Source organism: Amblyomma americanum, unplaced genomic scaffold, assembly GCF_052857255.1.
Source record: "Amblyomma americanum isolate KBUSLIRL-KWMA unplaced genomic scaffold, ASM5285725v1 scaffold_19, whole genome shotgun sequence".
Taxonomy (NCBI): Eukaryota; Metazoa; Arthropoda; class Arachnida; order Ixodida; family Ixodidae; genus Amblyomma; species Amblyomma americanum.
The window spans coordinates 1,672,779-1,683,724 of NW_027526491.1; the positions used below are offsets into that span (position 1 = coordinate 1,672,779).

The following is a 10,946-nucleotide window of genomic DNA, read 5'->3' on the forward strand; positions in this document are numbered from 1 at the left end:
ATGAAAAAGGCGGATTGGCGTCTGCACAACACGAATCCAGATCTGCGGTGCTACTTTCCCTGGTTGCTTTGCTGTGCTGCCCGAGTGCTCCAAAGACCTGATACTTGGTTTGGATTTCCTTCGGGAGTACGGTGCTGTCATCAACCTTCAGGAGCTCGCCGTGTCATTTTCCACTCAACCCTCTGTTGACGGCGATCCTGAGCCACACGGGACTAAGTTACGCGTCTTTGACGACTAAGTATTAATTCCGTCAAGAGCTAGCATGCTTGTTACCGTAGATTGCAACAACATCACTAGAACTCGTGGCATCGCTGAAACCAACATGTCGCTGCTCCCTGGTCGGCAAGTCTGTGTTGCTCGCGAAATTGTTGAGCTGAACAATGGCCGAACCAAGCTCTTGGTAACCATTTTTGGCCGTAATCCTAGCGACCAGCATTCAGCAAGGTTTTGAGTTGTGTGGAGCAACGCGACGCGCGATGCCCCGAAAGCGGACACTTCTGTTGCTCGGTGATAAGCTCCATATTATTGAGGAAGCGGAAAAGCGGCATGGAGCAACGAAAGCCAGCATTGCCTGGGACCTTAAGATACCCGAATCTTCGCTTAAGACGATCCTGGCAAACAAAGCGGCGATATTGCAAAATGCCAACAAGTTCAGGCTCAAGCAAGCGGCAAAAGAAGGGCAGCATGAGAAGCTAAAAAAAGTTCTCGTCAGGTGGCTGCATCAGGCACGGAGCTCTGCGATCAACGTGGACGGCGCCATTCTAAAAGAAAAGGTGGACCTTGTGGCATTGCATCTGGGCATTGACGACTTTCAGGCATCGCACGGGTGGCTGCATCGCTTTAAAAAACGAAACAGGATTGTGTACAGCCGCCCCTGCGGAGAAAGCACTTCCGTGAATGTTTCGACGGTGAATGAGTGGATGGAGATGATTGCCGGAGATGATTGCTGCATACAAACCCTGTGACGTTTTCAACGTCGATGAGAGCGGTATTTTTTACCATATGCAGACCGAGCAAACCCTTGCGTTTAAAGGTGACAGCTGTCATGGTGGCAAGCGCAGTAAAGAGCGGGTGACAGCACTATTCTGTGCTAATGAGGACGGTTCCGAGAGGCTGCCCGTGCTCGTCGGAAAATTTGCAAAGCCACGGTGCTTTAAGAACTTGAAGACGCTGCCGTGCAGCTACAACTTTAACAAAAAGGCGTGGATGACGTCTTCGCTCTTCAGCAATTTTTCGCAGAAGTGGGATTACAAAATGGGTTCCAAGGCAAGGAAAATATTGCTTTCCGTGCACAACGCACCGTGCCACCCTCCCGATACGTCCAGACTGAGGAACATAAAGGTTGTTTTTTTTCCACCTAACTGCACAAGCCGGCTGCAGCCGCTGGATGCCGGCATCCTTAAGTGCGTGAAGCAAGGGTACCGGAAGCGGTTAGTGCAGCGTCGGCTGGCGGCTATGGAGCGCAGCGAGTCGGAAAGAAAGATCACTGTGCTCGACGCCATGCATTTTATTGCCAGTTCGTGGAATGCAGCGTCGCAAAGCACAATCGCCAACTCATTCAAGCACTGTGGCTTTAAGCGAGAGACTGCCTCCTCTGCTGGGGATGCAACGACCTCGATGCCGCTTGAAGCCGATGCAGGCTTCGCCGACGACGATTTCGAGGGTTTAAACCTCGCCACGACCTTTGCCGAGCACGTGGAGGCCGACTACAACGTTGCGATCTGCGGCGAGGCGTCGCTGGATGATACAATCGCGGAGGCTTTGCCTAGTACCGACACCACTGCAACATCAGACGAGGACAACGTCGACGCCACAGATGCCGTGCCTGCGCCTACCATGTTCTCTGAGGTGCTACGGCACATAGACAGCATCCGGAACTTCATTTGCTCATGCGACGCCGCAGAGGTCCTCCTTTTGGACGTTGCCCAACTCGAGCGGAAGCTTTTGCAAGTTCACGGATCAAATAAGGTCCAAAAGAAACCGACCGACTTTTTTTAAAGTTCGCGCCAGCTGGCTGGAATCGCGGCAGTGGGCAGTGGAGTGCCGGAAAGGTCCGTTTGAATAAAGCATGACTGGTACCTGCACTGCAGCATTAATTATTATTGCATTTACTTTTTTTGGTAATTTCGGTTTCCAAGCCCTGCAGAGTATGTTAGTAGTTTACACTGAAGTTTCTCGTAAATTCGTCGTGCGAAAAAAGTAGCATTTTTATAGGCATAACTTATGTTCGGATTTTACGACGCCCGCATTTTACGACGCTTTTTCACGGTCCCTAGAAAGTCGTATAATCAGGGTTCCACTGTATTTCTTATGAGCCTGTCACACTAGGCCAACAGTCGGCCGATTTTGGTCTGCCAAAACCATGTCGTGATGTCTGGCTCTATGTCACACTGCGCCGACTAAAACAGTCGGCCGACTGTCGGCATCAGGTCTCCCACAAGACGGCAGTTGGCCGATGGTCCGCCAACTCCCATGTCACACTAGCGAGACAGCGTGCGAGACCTCCTGACGACTTGGCCCTTTCACGTTCGCACTCTTCTTTTGTCATTTCCTGCTAGCGAAATTCATGGGCCGGGACGCTTCACTTTTAACTCTTTTAAATAAATCTCACCATAGTAAAACAAACTCATTAACAATCGTGATTATGAAACTAGGTTGAGTGGAGCCCAGTACTGAGCGGCACTTATTGCTGGGTCAGAAAGGCATGGCTCGAAAAATAAATCCAGTCGCTCGCGGGTAAACAGGACGGGAGAGATTATTTAAGGCTAAAATAATAAAAAAAAAAATCTCGACCACGCGGATTCAAACTAGGAACCTCTGGAATGCGAAGCTACTGCTATACCCACGACGCTGTGGAGAACAGAGCAATTCGCTGCCTTCAGAGGTGCTGATAAGCATTCTGCAGTGTGGCACTCGCGACAGAAGTAAAGCAGGCGACCCATGTGCGAAAATTCGGCCGGCGCGCTGCACCGGTCGCTGCTTGCGAATTGCAGCTCCACTGCAAGCAGGGACACACAGAGCAGCAAGCATCGCTGCGCCACTCAACTCAAGCACTCGAGCTCAAAGCGTACGCTGTGCCACCCACAGCGATCTGATTACTGCTTGGCTTGGTGTTCAAGTTCGCGCCAGAAAAGACAAAAGAGCCATATTACCAGAAACACCGCCTGCTATACACTAGCAGCGACAAAGCATGCTTGCACTAGTAGCGAGCTTTCAGCAACGGCACCGCCCGCGGTCCCGCCAGGCGACGAACTGCACTGCTGCCTGACGCTGCGGACGCTGCTTCGCATGTAGCCTGCGCTATAATATCTCTTAATATCGCTTTGCTGTTAACAGTATAATCGCACCATAAACTAAAATTATGGTCGATTTCCGCGACACCTTCGGCTGTGGACGACAGGCGAGCCGGACCGCAACGGCGGCCACGATTCTGGCGAGAAATTTTGCTCGTATCAAAGTTGTTGCTTTTAGCAGCAACTCAGTGTTGATCAACGATCCTCAGAAAGGATACATTTGTCACATTTTTCGGTCTCAGCATTTATTGCTTACGTCAAAAACAATCTTAAGCTGATTTTTATTACGGCGGTGGACAGGATCCAGGCTGGCCTGCCGGCGAGCAGGCTCGGTTTACTTCACGTTCGCACCAAAAAAGAAAAAAAAACTATGCTATCAGAAAGGCTGCCTGCTATATTCGAGCAACAACAGCATGCCTGCGCAAGAGCCACGCTTTCGGCAACGAAAGCCGCCTGCGGGAGCGCCAGGGCAACGAACTGCGCTGCTTCCCGGCTGCCGTGCTCGTCGCTAAGCCTAGCTGGTTCCGCCTCGATGCTGCAGCTCAGGGCGCTTTGGAACTGGCCAGCGCCGTAATAAAGAAACTTCTCTAGTCACCCCTTTACTGCCAACCCGTCCCATAATAAAATAATGTTATGCTCGATTTCCGCGACACCTTCAGCAGCGGATCTAGCAGACGTCAGGCGAGCCGCACGAAGCAGCAGCAGCAGCAGCAGCAGGCGGCTATAGGATGAAATTTGCTTGTATTGTAGTTATTACTTCAACCAGCACCTTGGCATTGGAAACGATCCTCAGTAAAGATACCTTTTTGGACATTCATCTATACCACAGCTTGTTATGAACGTAAACAAACAGTACTGTAGCGGAATCGTGTCTGGTGAATGTTTTTGCTCGACGACACGGTCGGCAGACTGGTTTTGTCGCCGTCGCGGGCGTCAAAGCATGTCACACTACAAAGACATCTGGTCGTCGGACGCGTTGGTGTCGTCAGCCTAGTGTGACAGCTTGGTCTGCCACAGACAATGTCTGCCGACCAGGTTGGCCGATCTTTGGTGTCTCTGTCGGGTCGGCGTCGTGTCGGGCTAGTGTGACAAGGCCCTTAGGGAACACACCGCACGAAATACAAAAGTAAATAAAGGCAGGAAATAACAGGACATCCGCACACTCTCTCAGCCTTCCGTTTCTTGCCTAAGTATATTTGTCTTTCATGCTCCGCATGCCCAGAGACATGATCGCAGCAACTAGCCCCATTGTTGCTGCTGTCGTAGATCGATGTTGCTAGAAATATATGCATTCTTGGATCTCTATCCACAGCATACCAAACAGCTCTCTTGAGAGTACACAGGTGCACGACAGTTTTGAAACTTGCGTCGTCAACATGTGGGGACTTTGTATCTAGCAATAATGACAAGCCTGCCTAGCCAATAAACTTGCTAACTCTATCTTTAACTGTTAAAGTATCTAAAGGAAGCGCTCTCTTGTTTGCCATTTATAATGCCATATGACAAGCATTCTTCACACCATTAGTTTCACAAGGCATACCTTGCAAGGCATGCTAAACAATGTAAACATACATTTCAGCTGAGATGAGACACGGCAAGTTACAGGCATTTTGTGTCACGTGAACCACGCAGAGTCCATTACTCCTTCTCGAACTTCCTCAGCATCTCCAAAATTCAATACCTTCACAGGACACAGAGGACAACTTCATCCTACTTGCATTCTCAGCAAAAAAAAAGCATGGTGAATGGTTTAGCATGGCTAAGCACCAAAAGGCCTTTACGATAAAAACCTTTACCCGGAAGGCATTTACCATGACGACCTTCACCCTAAAGGCCTTTACCTCCCAGGTGAAGGCCTGCCAGGTGTTCACACCTGGCACGTTGTCCACAACGCGGTGGGAGCTTCAGGGATGTACGTGTGCCCGAAATCGAAAAATACACCTAGCAGTGCTACCACACTAAAACTGACTCAGTGGCTCTTTCTAGCTATGCCCATCTTTGTCCGGCAGCAAAAGATGTATCTATAGCTGAGAAAATTGCACTTAAAAACTTTCCTGCCACAATTTCAAACTTGGGTGTCAAGGCCGTAAAGGACTCTGTGGTCAATGTTTCCGAGTGAGTGGCAAAAATAGGCCATGTTGGCAACACCCGTGCAAAATTTTTTTACCTTTTCTAGCGTATTAAAACTCTGTTTTCAGTGAATGTACTGTCATTGTCATTAAAACATGGTAATCTAGTGATACAGACCAAGTTCGATTTGTCCCAAGTGTCCCCTCACTGTGCTCATATACAGCAACGAAAACTAATGCTTATAGTAGCATATAGCTGCTTCCTGTATGTGAATGAGGTCTTTGGATCGGGAAATGTAGGCAAGACCTGGCCTGGTGCAGCTGCCAAAACAAAGACCCTGAAAAGTGACAAAACAGGACGAAAGTTCCCAAGAGCTCTCAGAGTGAAACAAAAAGTTTGGGGGCTTCAGCTCAAATATACACACAAGTACCTGCAATTTCCTTTTACTGAGAAAGCTCTGCTGCAGTTCCTAGCTTGGAAATGAAGTGAGCGTACAACTAGACAACACTTACCAATTTTCAGGTCGAACATGTGTCGTATGCCCTTTCATACCTTGTGCATATGAACTACATACCATCCTACCTTTTTGTTTCAATGTGCATTCGTACAGTGCTTATATAGGTAGTAGATTAAATTTAATTTCAACAAAAAAATGTGTAATTATAAAATTGATACGCTGCCTCATTTAGCCTTTGCTAGTTACAAGTATTAAATGCTTACAGAAATTTAACAAGAGGCATTTTTAACCGTGTTTGGCACATGAGAGCTTTAGCAACTTATGCACTGTAAAATACAACACAACATAATGTTTACAGGCATACAGTCCACTGTCGTTAAGACGAACTTGGTTAAAGGGGTCATGACAGCCTATTTTCACGCATACCCTGCTTATCGCCTTTAATTCCCAACAGGCTAAATTACAATTCCCTCAATTTTCAGTTGATTCTGTGCGGTAAATATCTTTAAAACGAATTTTTTTCGTTTCTTATGCAAACTGCTTGCTGGTCTGGCAACCTCTGATCGCTGACGTCACGAGTGTATACACGCCACGCGTCGTCTGCTGCGAGCTGTTTATGTGCTTGCATGCACACTGTAGGCAGTGGTCGCTCGAAAAGTTTTTCTTTTAGCCTAGCGAAATAAAATGCATTTTCCGTGTTCTCTTTTGGGAAGCCTTCAACTCAGTACGCGAGCTGAGTGATCCTTGGGAAAGCAGGCTTGCTCGTGGCGCCCACTTTCAGATTGTTGAGGAAACAGAAATCGATGGACCCCTCCTTTATTATTTACGCTTAGAAGCATACTGTTAGCATGTTATGAGTGTGGTCTCTTTTGAGCAGTCAAGTGCTGCCGTATGTGAAAAGCGGCACGTGCCGTGCATGCCTTGGCCGATGTGCGCCATGAAAGCCACAGCATTTTGTAGCTAGCTACCAAGATCTTGTCCGCTATTCATCACTCGATGATTCAACTCAAATTATCAAAAGGTGCACTACAGAAACCCTGAGGCATGAAAGGAGTAGAGAAAAGTGCCGAGTGCGACGACTTCCCCGCTGCATGTATGCGTTTGTAGGTTGAACATACATTTCCTTCAACTCATAGAACCTTTTTGCAGGAACCAAGCCGCTTGCAAAACCCTACGTGACTCGAATGCTTTCACTGTCCGCACCGATGAATAGTAGCCGCTGTCTAAATGAGTTCTTCAAAATAATAGTACAGCGTTTTCCTGTGCGTGCGGATTGTGCCCAAGGAGTGCGACGATTACGACAACTGCAGCCCCGCGCAGAGGTTGTTTACATGGCTTTGCGCAAACAGCACTGCTCGTTTGCGTGGCATAAAACGCCTGGTGGGTTATCCTTATCTTAAATATTACGTACTCTTGCTCACAAACTGCACTTTCACTTATTTACACACCATGATAACACTGCAATAAGCACCGAAGATGCTATATATAGCCTGCTTGGGAAACACTTCACGTAGGATACCAGCGCTTTCCGCTAATTGTATCTACTTTCTCTTATGTCACCAAAATTTAATTTTAGATTAGTTTAGCTAAAGATACGTTCAGACATTACTTGAATTAATGAAAACAACCAGATTTGTTGTCCATAGTCGGCGCCGACGGCAGCTGCCGGCTGCCTTCTGCACATGCTATGCAGACCGGGTCACATATATCGGCACTTCCCCCTTATTGTACTCGCGTCCTGCAATCTAGGCAGTCATCGCTTTGAGGGCACTGTAGGCAAAACTACGCTCGATAGCTATTTGCAAGCGCTAAAAGTTGCGAATTTGCTCTCCGCAATCGTCGAAATCGCACATACGAATCCTGCGTACTCGCTAGGCCTCGTCACGAAAAAGGCCGGCAGTCCACCGTCAACCGAAATTCAAGAATATGGCAAAAGTGCCTCACTGATTAGTAACAAAAGTGTGACGATATGATATGTAGCCGCTTGTTTCGCTTTTTTCAATACGGATAAGGTACACAAGAGCAGTTTTTCCGGCTGACGCCTCACCGGGCGCGAAGCTTTCGCTCGGCTGCACAAGCCCAGGCGAGGGCGGTGAGCAGCACCGTCGTGCGGCGTTTTCTGCCTGTGTCGCTTGCCTCGCCGATCGGTTCTATGCGCAGGCACTGAATGAAAATACATCTTCGCTGGTGCATGCACATCGCTTATGTCACCATGGCTAGCATGAGGTCCATTAAGTTTTAAAATTCTCAAGTTTGTAGAATGTCATACCAACTAGTACCCTATCATTCTCTTCTGGTTCCCACTAAGCTGATTCTTTTTAACATTACTACGAAACACTATCATTGATCGTGCTCGCGTCACCGCCCGTCTAGCGTGACAGACCGGTGCGTCAGCGATGGCATTTGTGTACCGATCAGCCCACCGACCGTCGATCGCCGTCGCATCGGCCTATAGCGTGACCGGACCCTACCTATACCGAAGAAAAACTGCGTTACTGTTATTATCGCTTTTGCGGTACCAGTCATTCATATATGGGGGACGACTGCTACTTCGATCACCAGCGAAAGTACAGGAGGGAATGAGATCTCGCTTCCCATATTGCAGCAATGAGAGCAGGCGACGTTGCTCCGTGCATGTGCTTGTGACGTCATGGCAGTCGCTGCCGGTGGGGGGAGTCTCCCGGTCTCAATTTCGATCTCATCTTTTGGAAAATACACCGCGTCCAGGGCTGCCAAATTTCGGAAATTGAATCATAAGCTGTTGCATTAGTTACTGAAGCAGAAAACTGCAATATTCCCACACCACTAACTCCTCTAGTGGCGCCATACCATGGCTAAACTGCATTTCCTGACAGTTGGCAAGCCTTGAGCCATCTCAGTCTGTGTTGCTCGAGGAGTTGTTGAACTGAACAATGGACGAACCGAACTCTTGGTGACCAATTTTGGCTGTGAACCTCTGTGTTTGCCTGGCAGAATAGCTATTGCGTATTTCGAGGAACTCTGCGAACTCGCGGGACAGCACGCTTTGTCTGGAGCCCCGGCATCAGAGGAGGAACCGACCACCCAAATACAGTTAAAACTCGATTTAACGAAGTTGAGGGGAGCCGTGAATTATTTCGTTAAATCGAGAACTTCGTTAAATTGAATGAGGCATTTCTTGGGCACATAATTCAGTACATTCGATTACAGTAAAACCTCGTTAAAACGTACCCGCTTAAACAGTTCTTTCGTTTTAAAAGTAGTAAAGTCAAGTCCCCGACTGAGCACCCATTGAACATAATGCATTTTGCATCCGCATAAACCGTACCAGCTTATCGCGATCGTATCGGTTAGCACGTACCATTTTCACTTTTCGTCGCACTCGCGCGTGACGAATTCACGCCGGTAGCACCGACCCAAAGGACGGTTCGGCTAGCGGCGCAGCAATCTTCCCTAAATACCGCCGACGGGACGGCAAGCCACACAGCTAATGACAAATTGGCGCCAAAGTTGGTAATCATACAACTAGCGCAATCTTTGGGGCTCCGTATGGTCATCGTCATGACCCTCCGCGCTACTTTCGAGTGGGTAGCGCCAACACCACGACCGGCGCTGCTAGCGCGTATGAAAAGAAACAACAAAAATTCTTACTCGACAAGAAAGGCCCGAGGGGACTACAAATTTATTTTCCGCCAAAGAAGTCGGTGATCTTTGCCTGCGTGCGCTTTGTGAGCAACGGCCACACCGATTTCTCGTAGGTCTGAAGTGCGTCCAGCGCGTCTTCCGTCCCCTCGTGTGCGCTGGCAAAATGTCGCAGCAGATCGAGAGCATCCATCACCTGACCTGGTGTCGGCACGGGAGCTTCGGCACCTGCAGGGTCGTCGGCAGCGTCTTCAGCCGTCACTCCCTCCACGCTTCCTACAAGCCGCAACATATCGGCATCAGTCAAAACTTCCGTTGTGACTGCGTTTGCGTCGGCGTTCACGTAGTCTGAGAAACTTATGCCTGTGGGCACTTCATCCACTGAGCGAAGGTGTTCCCAGGCATCTTCATCCTCGTGCACGGCGCTCGCGCAGTCCGGACCAGCTTCGGCAGTTTCAGGGCCTAGTGTACCGAAACCGGCAGTCCTGAAGCAGTTGACAATTATCGACGGCCTTAATGCTCTCCAAGCCGCCGCCACCATCTCAACCGCCATAAAAGTATCTATTTTCGTCTCGCGCTTCAGCTCCAGGTTGAGGAGAACTCTGTCGACGACTCGACGCTTGTATGCGCACTTCACGCTATTAATTATCCCTTGATGCGAGGGCTGAACCACGGACGTTGCGTTTGGGGGGAAGTAGCGGAGCTCCACGCTGGTCAGCTCGACCTCTGCAACATAGTGGGCCGTGCAGTTATCCAGCAACAGGCACACTTTCCTTTTCTGGCGACACATGTCGCTGTCAAATTCCTTCAGCCATGTAGCGAAAATGGCACGCGACATCCACGCCTGTGAATTGGCAACGTACTTCACAGGAAGCTTTTTGGTGCCTTTAAAACAGCGCGGCCTCGCACTCTTTCCGATGACAAGCGGGTCTCGTTTGTCGGTGCCGTCCATGTTGACGCACAGCAAAAGAGTCAGCCTTTGTTTGCTGTGTTTGCCGCCGTGGCACGCCTGCCCCTTCAGGGCGAGTGTTTTTTTAGGCAGCATTTGGTAGAATAGACCGCTCTCGTCGGCGTTGTAGACGTCGCTGGGGGCATATTTTCCCAGCATGTCGGGCACGTTTTCAGACTGCCAGTCGCCGACTACAGCCATGCTTACGCTGCTCGCTTCACCGCTAAGCACTTTCCCGACGATGCCGTGTCGTTCTTTGAAGCACGACAGCCAGCCGGGACTTGCCTTGAACTCGTTGTCGCCCAGCAAGCACGCGAAAGAGCGAGCTTTTTGTTGGAGCAGGTCTCCACTCACGAGAATACTATTCTTCGCCCGCAAATCCATAAACGAAGAGGGCCTCTTCCATTTTGCTTTGAGGAGTGGTCTTCAGCGTTTTTTTGCGCGAGAGATTCCCCGACGAAGTGGCGCAGAGGATGTCATCTTTCCCTTTCAATATTGTGGAGAGAGTACTCACTGGAATGCCATGTGATGCAGCCACGTCACATTTCTTCTGTCC

The 10,946-nt window shown here is 49.2% G+C and overlaps 1 protein-coding gene across 1 annotated transcript in view; it reads right to left on the reverse strand.

The window, feature by feature from the left end:
- LOC144111941 (uncharacterized) overlaps positions 1 to 9,947 on the reverse strand; it is a 54,011-nt gene extending 44,064 nt beyond the window's left edge. Inside the window, exon 1 of the mRNA XM_077645037.1 lies at positions 9,643 to 9,947. The gene's annotated coding sequence lies outside the window, so the exon portion shown is untranslated. The remainder of the gene's footprint in view (positions 1 to 9,642) is intronic.
- Positions 9,948 to 10,946: the final 999 nt, after the last annotated feature.